At 36.7% G+C, this 8,923-nt stretch overlaps 1 pseudogene; it reads right to left on the bottom strand.

Moving 5' to 3' along the window:
* Nucleotides 1-1,107: 1,107 nt before the first annotated feature.
* Nucleotides 1,108-8,923, bottom strand: LOC131790513 (death domain-containing ATP nucleosidase-like; annotated as a pseudogene).

Genomic DNA, 8,923 nt, shown 5'->3' with positions numbered 1-8,923 from the left:
CAACGGATCACCGATGCGCTTCACCAGAGTAGACTCTGTTGTTGATGAAATGAGCTCTCGCAGCATTTCAGTCGGAAAAGTGTCAAAATCTTCTTTCCATATTTGATAAACATAAAGGATAATTTTTCTCTCTCTCTTCAAGAGGAACTCTTTCAAAGGACGACGTGGGCACTTCTTTAGAAAATCTGCGGCTTTTTTTTTACCCGAACAGCTCAAAACAACAGCACCTGTGTCCTCCGCTAAAGTGATTAAGTCTCGATAGTTTTTCTCGGAATCCTCTTTCTTGTGTTTGAAAAAAATGAAGTTGGGTATCACGGCAGATTTCAGCACGTGTCTAGTAGCAGTAATGTTCAGCTGGTTAGAATCAAGTAACAAAACATCTCCAGTGTAAGAGGGAAACATCGAACAGAGATCCTGCCTCTTCTCGGCCGAACACCAAATATAGCTATGCGAGATAAGCTCTAAATAAAGCTGTTGATCTCGAGACAACCGTTTTTCAAGCTGCTGAAGCAGATCGATGAAATCACATTCCGACAAAGATTCCTTTCTTCCAACAGAACCTACATGACGGAAAACTGCCCACGCGGCCTCTGTTGACAGCTCACAAGCAAATTTCAGAACTTCATTCATCTTCACGATCTTTTCAAATGATTCAACTTTGGAGAGGCTAGGCGTACTTTCTCCTTTAATCGACAACACTTCCTCCTTAATGTGCCAGGCTGCAAGGAACTCCTGTACGGATTTATGAATGAAATAGGCCCCTTTCTCAGGATTGAGACTCGTAAGATTGACAATCTGGAAAAGCCCAACTTCACTTAATTTTTCAAAACTTCTTGAAATATTGCTGGGGAGTTCGCTGCAGCGTACGTAAAGATGGTCTTGCAGAAGCGCTTCAAAGGCAACTTTTCCAAGGTTACTAAGGTCTTCTCTGGCTTCTGTTGAGGTCACTTTCTGAAATGGCATAGGCTGTTGACTTTCACCTTTGTGATCTAGCATTGTTTGGATGAATTGTGTGAATATGTCGGCCCGTGATTTTGGCCGTCTTTCACGATGTTTCTCTTTCCACAAAAGGCACAGCATTACTAGAAGGAGAGGTATTTCTGCCATGTCACGGAGACCTTTTTCTTCCAGGTAGCACATAAACTCGTCAACATCTTGTTCACCTGCCAAAAATTTTCTCGCAAAGGTTCCGATTTGTTTCCAGCTTTTAAAACCTTGAATTTCTAACTGAACGCATCTATCGGAACAGAAGAGCTGTCGTCCCATGGAACGATTTTCACCTCACTGGAGGTATCATAATAGGACTTAAGCTTCTTTTGGCACTTCTCAACATTCAACTGTTCTGAAAAAATAGAGAAAAGAAACATGAACTTTCATTGCTGGGATGAGTAAGCGTGCGACGCCAACAGACGCAGTTTTTTAGCGCTTTTCAGTCAAATGGAGGCAAGGGCGGGACGAGCGCAAAGTCCGAGTTAAGTGCGAGGGAAGAAGCTCCAAAACAATACCCTCCTTTATTTTTTATCATCGATCATTAATTTTCGGAATTTAAGCAGCTGAAGTAAAACAGGACGAGAATAAACTGTTATGATAAAAGAACAAGGAAATATCTTTTATCGTCCTTCCGCGAGCGTGGGACAGAAAAAAAATTGAGTCATCACCAGGAATAGATCCTAAAACCTTCGGAATCTGCGCTCGGACATAAGTAACTATAAGTTATCAAAACGTAATCTTAACATGGAATATCTTCACTTGATAATTATAATACCTGCAAGCCTTCTACGTTTATTTTCTGAAGGATCATCAGTTTTACAACTCTCCTCTCCTGTTGAAACGTCTGAAAAGAGAAAAGAAATTGTACTGAAACGAGAATTAAAATACACTTCACTAAATTTGTGAAATGGGTAACAAGCAAGAGTCGAAATAAGTGCTGATTGGAGATGAAAATCTCATGTAAGCCCGCTCACGGAATAAAAGAGAGAAGAGAAATTGATGGACTCGGAGAACTGAAATTCATTGAAACGGAATAAAAGCTAAGATTTCGATCTCAACAAAGTTTTAAACCGGTCAGTACCAGTGAGGTAACTGATAGAAAGGTAAACAAAGAAAATTTGGGTTCATGTTACCGCGCATAAGAGTCTGGACACGAAAACAATAGTTAGGGGGCAGGGGGAGGGGGGTTGTTGAAAAGTGTGTTTAAACAATGAACGATCTGTAATACCTACAACCTAAGAGAGATAAAAGATTTAAGATTAATTAAATACAAAAGTAAGTAATTTCTTATTAGCCCCCTCTAATTTGTAATTTTAGAGCGTCGTCCATGACTTCAAAAGAATGTTTTGCAGTTTCTCCTATATATTTAATTCCACTGTTGGTCTCCAAGTTCTCATCAGCAGATAGCAATATTCTATACCAAGGAAACAAGCTACAAGATCTCCTGGAAAACCCAACCAAAGTTGTTACAAAAGTGTACACGTACCTCCGTAATGAGGCCAGTCTCCAAACACAAAAGGGTTACTCAACATGTTGGATACAACAGAAGCTGCCCTTAAAACAAGCATATGTCTTCCATGAATAGCTTATAGATGCAACGCCATGAACAAAACCACAAATACCTTTAACAACAAGCCACTCCATCTTCATGTCATGAGCTGCTGCAAACAGGCCTGAGGTAGAAAAATGAAAAAAAAAAAGCAATAACAATTGGAAAGGATTTAAACAATGATATTACTGGGAGATAATTACAATCAATTGGAGCAAAAAAGGCTTAGTTTTTCTGCAGATCACTCTTTTTGTTTGTTCTTTGCTACTGGAAGTCTTTAAGAGATGTGTTCTTTCTGCAGGTATATAAATTAGCACCACTCTTCCCAGAGAGTATAGTGAGTAGGGCAGCGTACCTTTTTTGTCAGAAGCAGTATATTAAAGAGTAAGGATTTGGAATTCAGGAAAGAGTTTCCTCTTACAAAACAAATTGAGTACGTTGCTTCCAACAAGAACCTTGCTTAATAGTCTAAAAACCACAAGTCTTGAATATTTCAGAGGTGCGGCTTGAAAATATGACAAGTCGGAGGGTACACTGCAATACACATTACCATTGTAGACCTGTGCTGACCACTGACCCCCTACAAAAAATTGTTAAGTATATCCCCTCCCCATTGCTTAATAGTTTAACAACCAGAAGCGTCCTGTAGTTCAGAGGTAAAAATTAAGAACATCAAAGTGGAGGGTATGCTGTAATAATTATTACTATTGTGGTAACCACTCCCCATATGAAAAAATTGCTAACTTGTTTATTTTCTCTCTTCCTTCAGGAACCTGGCCTTACAGCTCAGTGATCAGAAGCTCCCCTCTGACCTTGTAGCTCAAAGGTAAAGCTTGAGAACATTAATTTGGGGGTGGAATGTAATGGGAGTACTCGTAATTATAATTTCTTGCTCGCAGTACACCTTTGCATATGACTCGGAATATTCATTTTTAAAGTAATACTTCAGTTACTGGGTAACTTAGATGAGATAAAAAAATTGATTTTATAAAGAAATGAACGAGTATCATGTTCTTTCTGTCATTTAAATTATACTGTAACACACTCAACAAAAAAAATAAATGTAATCCTTGTTATAGAAAAGCCATTTCCTGCAAAATGATCACAGATGCCAAGCAAGAGTAACCCTGAGAGTAATAATAATAATAATAATAATAGTAATAATAATAATAATAATAATAATAATAATAATAATAATTAGTAATTCTCACCTTTTCCTTCCATTTCAATTGCAATTGCCCCAGGATGTGATTGACACTGCTGTTTAACACCAATCAGATCAGAGCAACTTAAAATCTCTCCATCCTGATGTACTTTGACCTTTCGCCCTTTTGAGTTATCTAATGGTGCCTTCCATCCATCAGCTGCATTTCTGACAAGGTTACCAACATCCCTGCTCACTGGGGTTTTGTGAAAATCTGTTGTAAGCTTTGAGGATATCACCACATCTCCTAGCTGGGCTTTGTCAGGATTCAAACTGTAGCAGAAACCAACCAAAAAGGTAGCCTTAGGTCTCAGGATTGTGACAGCATTCTTAGCAGTAGTTTGAGTACCTCCAGGATCCAAGGATTCTTTAGAACACTTCACTAAAGCAACTTTTAGTGACTCATCTTCATCGTCACCCATCTTTCCAAAGTACACATATCCGATAGATTTCTCATAGCTTTTAAAGGAATCTCGCAAGTAATGATAACAAGCCAAGAACTCGCAATCCTCCACAGTCAAAAGCAGAATGTCAACAGGGTGATATTCCTTGTCCCAACGTTCCAACTTCTTTGGCAAATCTCCAAGCTCCTTCAGTGTAATACTCAGAGGTGGAGGGTCATCACTGCAAACCACTGACCTGCTGCACTTGTCATTACCAAGTCCTGCCATCATGGCAAACTGGATCTTTGTTCAAAGTTTTCCTTGAAATGAACAAACAAAATCAAAACAAAATTAAAAAAGAGATCAACACAAATTAATTCTAAACACATTTGCTTACAAGCACGTCACATATCTGAAAGATGATCAAAGTGTGGCCATAGGAAATGCTGATATACATTAAGACTACCAAGCCTAAAGCACACGCAGTATCTGGCATTGAACGTAAGAACTGGCCTTTGTTGCTTGGTATTATATTTCAACAAAAGCCTTGTTGCTGGTTGACAATCTAATAACCAAAGGAAGCACTATGCTGTATATATTGAGGGTTTGCAAGTTTTACAGCTATTCCCAAGATCAACTCAACTAGTTATTGACTCCCTCATCTTGCCCTTCTTTGGGTATAGCATAGGTCTGGGGATCTGCTTGTCCGAAGTATTTGTGTGGAATTGACAACTTCTGCAAACTAACTGACTGATATGGAAATATACCACCTAGGCTGACTACAAGATATGGATATCAATTGAAGAGAAAGATCAACTTCTGTTTAAGAAAATCACCACTATGAAAAACCATCCACCTCAAGATTTGTTGTTGCTAAAATGGACAAGAATACCAAGGAAAAGGGGGCATGAATTCCAACTCCCCCAGATAAGAACTCAAATATACAAAAACTCTTTTATGAACAGATTTCTTCTTAAAACTTGTGTGCTCATATTTCATTATATTTGATTATTCCTTTTTATCTCTTTCTATATCTTATATTGAATTGAACCTTTTATTCATGATTTGGACGGTAAAGACTGACTTTTGTTGAGTCTGATTTTTTCAATAAATACTTCATCATCATCATCATCATCATCATCATCATCAAGTATGGTCCATATTTCTATCTCTACCAATAAAAAGTGTTCATTAATATTCAACTATAAATCACAATGTGAGATTTCAAAGAGCAAGTATTCTAACCATTAATGAAACATCATTTTTCCTTGAGATGTGTACAGTTTTTTAAATGCGAATGTGCCAGCATGCAAAACCACAATTTGAGGTTTATAAGCAGTTACTGGTCTGGTATTGATGAAACCAGAGAAAATCAGTTCCTAAATGAAAAATTGCTTTTGGAGAAACTCCTAATTTTAAAATTAAACCACCATAAGATGGAAAAAAGAGGAGTTTGTTGACATTGTATGTAACAGCTAAGAAACCACTGGTTACAAAGTACAATTCAAAGTTATGGCTGCCCAATTCAAATTTTCACAATATTTGAAGACAATTTCCAACTGTTTAGTTATATTCTTTGTATCCTCAAAAAAAAATTAGGTCAGTGGTCTCTAGAGACATTTGAGTCAGCAGCCACAAAAAAACACTATTTGGCAAAGGCTAAAATTTCATTCAGATTTAAACAAGTGTTTTACTACTTTGTCTAATCTAGGTACAGAGTGTGGTGGATGCTTCACATGTGTGTAACCAGCAATAATGCCAGCCACCAGTGCTTCTAGAGAACAACAATTCATTTGGATGAACATGTTGTCCCATCACTTGTACTTAGGCCCTCTGAGAGAAACTACATCCACGTTACTCGGAGCTCATTGTTGTATTTTGGTTTCAACTAAGACCCTTGTGGTCAACTGAGGAGAAAAGACTGTGTTCATCAAGTTATCAGTGCTGCCTGTGTCGTCTGTGCCAGCAAGCAAACACTAGTAGAGTATGAAATTTACTGCCCTCCATGACCTCCTTTGTTTTGTTTGATTTTTGTTTTTACTTCAACTAGTTAGAAATTGTTGTAAACATATTATTGATGCATTCCCAGCTCTTGTTAATTAAGTGAAAAAATGGAAGTTTTAATTCTTTGTGTTTGTCTTGTAATCTTTTTTTTTTTTGGAAGAAAGAGATCAAAAATTAGGGTGCATATTATACACAGGAAGTCGCATTATACACGGGTAAATACAGTAATTTGAAAGACTGTTCAAATTTACCTGCTTTGACTTTCTCTTTAAATGCTCAATATAAACCTGCTCTGTGATATGGAGGACAATTTTGCTATTATGAAAAAGACAGAAAAAAAAGTCAGTTTTCAAATCTTAATTATTCAAGATGTCATTTTCAATTAAGGTTGGCTCTAATATCATTTCTGTGATTTCACTGTCAAATTTTTGGGTTTTAGTACAGGCTGTTATATGTAAAATGTGAAATGGCATGCAGCTAAACATATTTGGCTACAGAGCTGAAAGAGCTATAACAGTGTAAACATGATCATTAGTTGACTGCACTTTCTAGGTTAAACAGTTCATTTAAATTCCACTGTTATAAGCTCCTGTGAGCTATGGTGAAAAAAAAATACAGATATATGGAAATGAACTGTAAAAAAAGGGAACATTGGTGAATTAATGCAGGGAGTCCTAAACAGCAAATATCTCTGTTCAAATTAAATTCAAGTTTAATTAATATAGAAGTTTAATAGATAGAAGCTTGCAGTCTACAATCTTCATGTTTTCAAGGCTTTTGTAGGAACTTAAATCTTTGAAATTGATGTCTCAAATTTGTTCCTATATATTTGCAATATATACTTCTTTATCTGTCATATTTAAGGTACATTTCACAATGATGCAGAACAAAAGATGTTCAAGTTCAATTTCCAAGCAAACTAAACAGTTTTGTTGATCAAATTTTTGTACTGTAATAAACCATTTTGATTTGACACATTTTGCTTTAATTATACTGTTGGATAACAAGACATTTCTCCTTGAATGACCAAAGTATACCTTGACTTAAACTGTTCTTTGAATTGTTTGGTGATATTCTCTGGAGTTCAACTGTGCTCAACTCAAACCCAGTATACCATGGGAACCTTAAGCAGCCAACTCACAGTTTTCTCAAGATACAGATTTGTCTTATGGTCAGCAAAATATATTCAATCTAGGAAGCAAGCACTGTGGGTGTTAATTGGGATTGAGAAATTCACAAACATTTCTAATTGGCTTTGTTCTCAATTTACAAGTCACCTGTGATGGTAAGGACTGGGCTGAAAGGGAAGGTTTCATGGCTAGAAACTGAGAGACGATTTTGAGCTTTATGTGCTCATGCCCTTTTATCAAACAACAAAGCAAAGAACATAAATAAAGAGTAGGGCATAATAGAATAAAAAAATAATTAATCAAATTCAAAGAACCATATTCCACTTGAAAATGTGCCTTTTTTTCTCATGAAATTACATTGTTTTCACATCACTTCCCCTTTTTTTGCTCATTAAGGATTTTGAAAAGCAATAACATTCTTTGAGGTCCATCAACCACAAACCAGCATGTTCAGATTACTTGAGTACAGATTTCTTAACCGAGTTTAGTTGGTTTTAAATTACCTTTCTGTGTATTTAAACCCAGCTCACTGGTCTCTTATTAGTTTCATGCATTGTTTCTTTTTCATGAAATGTGTCAGTCATTGCAGTCTGTGTGGGAGCTATATAGATGTTGTTGTACGTAGCACAAACAAGTACATATGCCTATGAATATGGCATCTGGTAACAACAGCCACAACAAAAAGTTACATCATCAAGTACTACAATTCGATTGTCACACAATCTGCTGTCGGTAGACTGCTGCTTGGAAGCGAGAGTCATAAATAGATTAGTGAGAGAATATGGCTATAAGTGCTTGAAAGGACTTGATGTTCATTTGAAAGTGCTCTCTACAAAAGCCACACATAGCAGGATTCCTCATGCCATCACGTAAACGTATTTAGCGATGGAGTTACAACAGCGTACACATCATGCATTAAGTGTTTTGCAATTTCTGAATTAAAATGCCTCATTTAAATGCCATTGTTGCAGACTCCTGTAAGTTGGAATGAAAAAGGAGAGAGATGCAGCAAGGTAACTAGAAACAGGACTAGACAAACATTAGTGAACCGGCCTTAACGGCACGTTGGAAAGCTATCATATCCCTACAGCAAATTGTTCGTGATTAAACACAAGTTCGTGGTCTAAAATCCGCATGTTTTCGAAGGTTTTTGAAAAATAATTGAAATCGGAGTCTGTTATTTGTTCCAAATCTGTTACATAAATATGTGTTTCAATATCCATCATATTTTTGAGTCGCATTCCACTGTGATGTAAAGCGAAAGATGTACGTTTAATTCCTAAGCAAACTACGTATGCTTGTATGTATGGATGTTGAAATACATTTAAATTGATTTTTTTGATTAAATTTTTAGTGTTGTTATGAAATGTTTTGATTTAACACAAATTAAGAGTCCTTGCTGCAGTTACTGTTATACCAAAAGAGAAATTTCTTCTCGAATGACCACAACCTAACTTGAATTGAATCGTTCTTTGATGAAGCGGATGTTTGGTAATATTATTCTCAGGATTTCAACAACGCTCAACTTACATTTGTACAAAGTAGAATCACAAAATCTCAGCATGTCTACCTACCTTTACATAGAGATGCTGATTCGTTTTGTGTGTGGGTCGCAGGATGTCTCCCAAGCTGAAAATAAGGCACGTTTGATTCTCGCTGCGAT

The sequence above is a fragment of the Pocillopora verrucosa genome, chromosome 3, assembly GCF_036669915.1.
Source record: "Pocillopora verrucosa isolate sample1 chromosome 3, ASM3666991v2, whole genome shotgun sequence".
Lineage (NCBI taxonomy): Eukaryota > Metazoa > Cnidaria > Anthozoa > Scleractinia > Pocilloporidae > Pocillopora > Pocillopora verrucosa.
The sequence above is the reverse complement of the archived record's forward strand: the minus strand, read 5'-3'. Positions and strand labels throughout refer to the sequence as shown.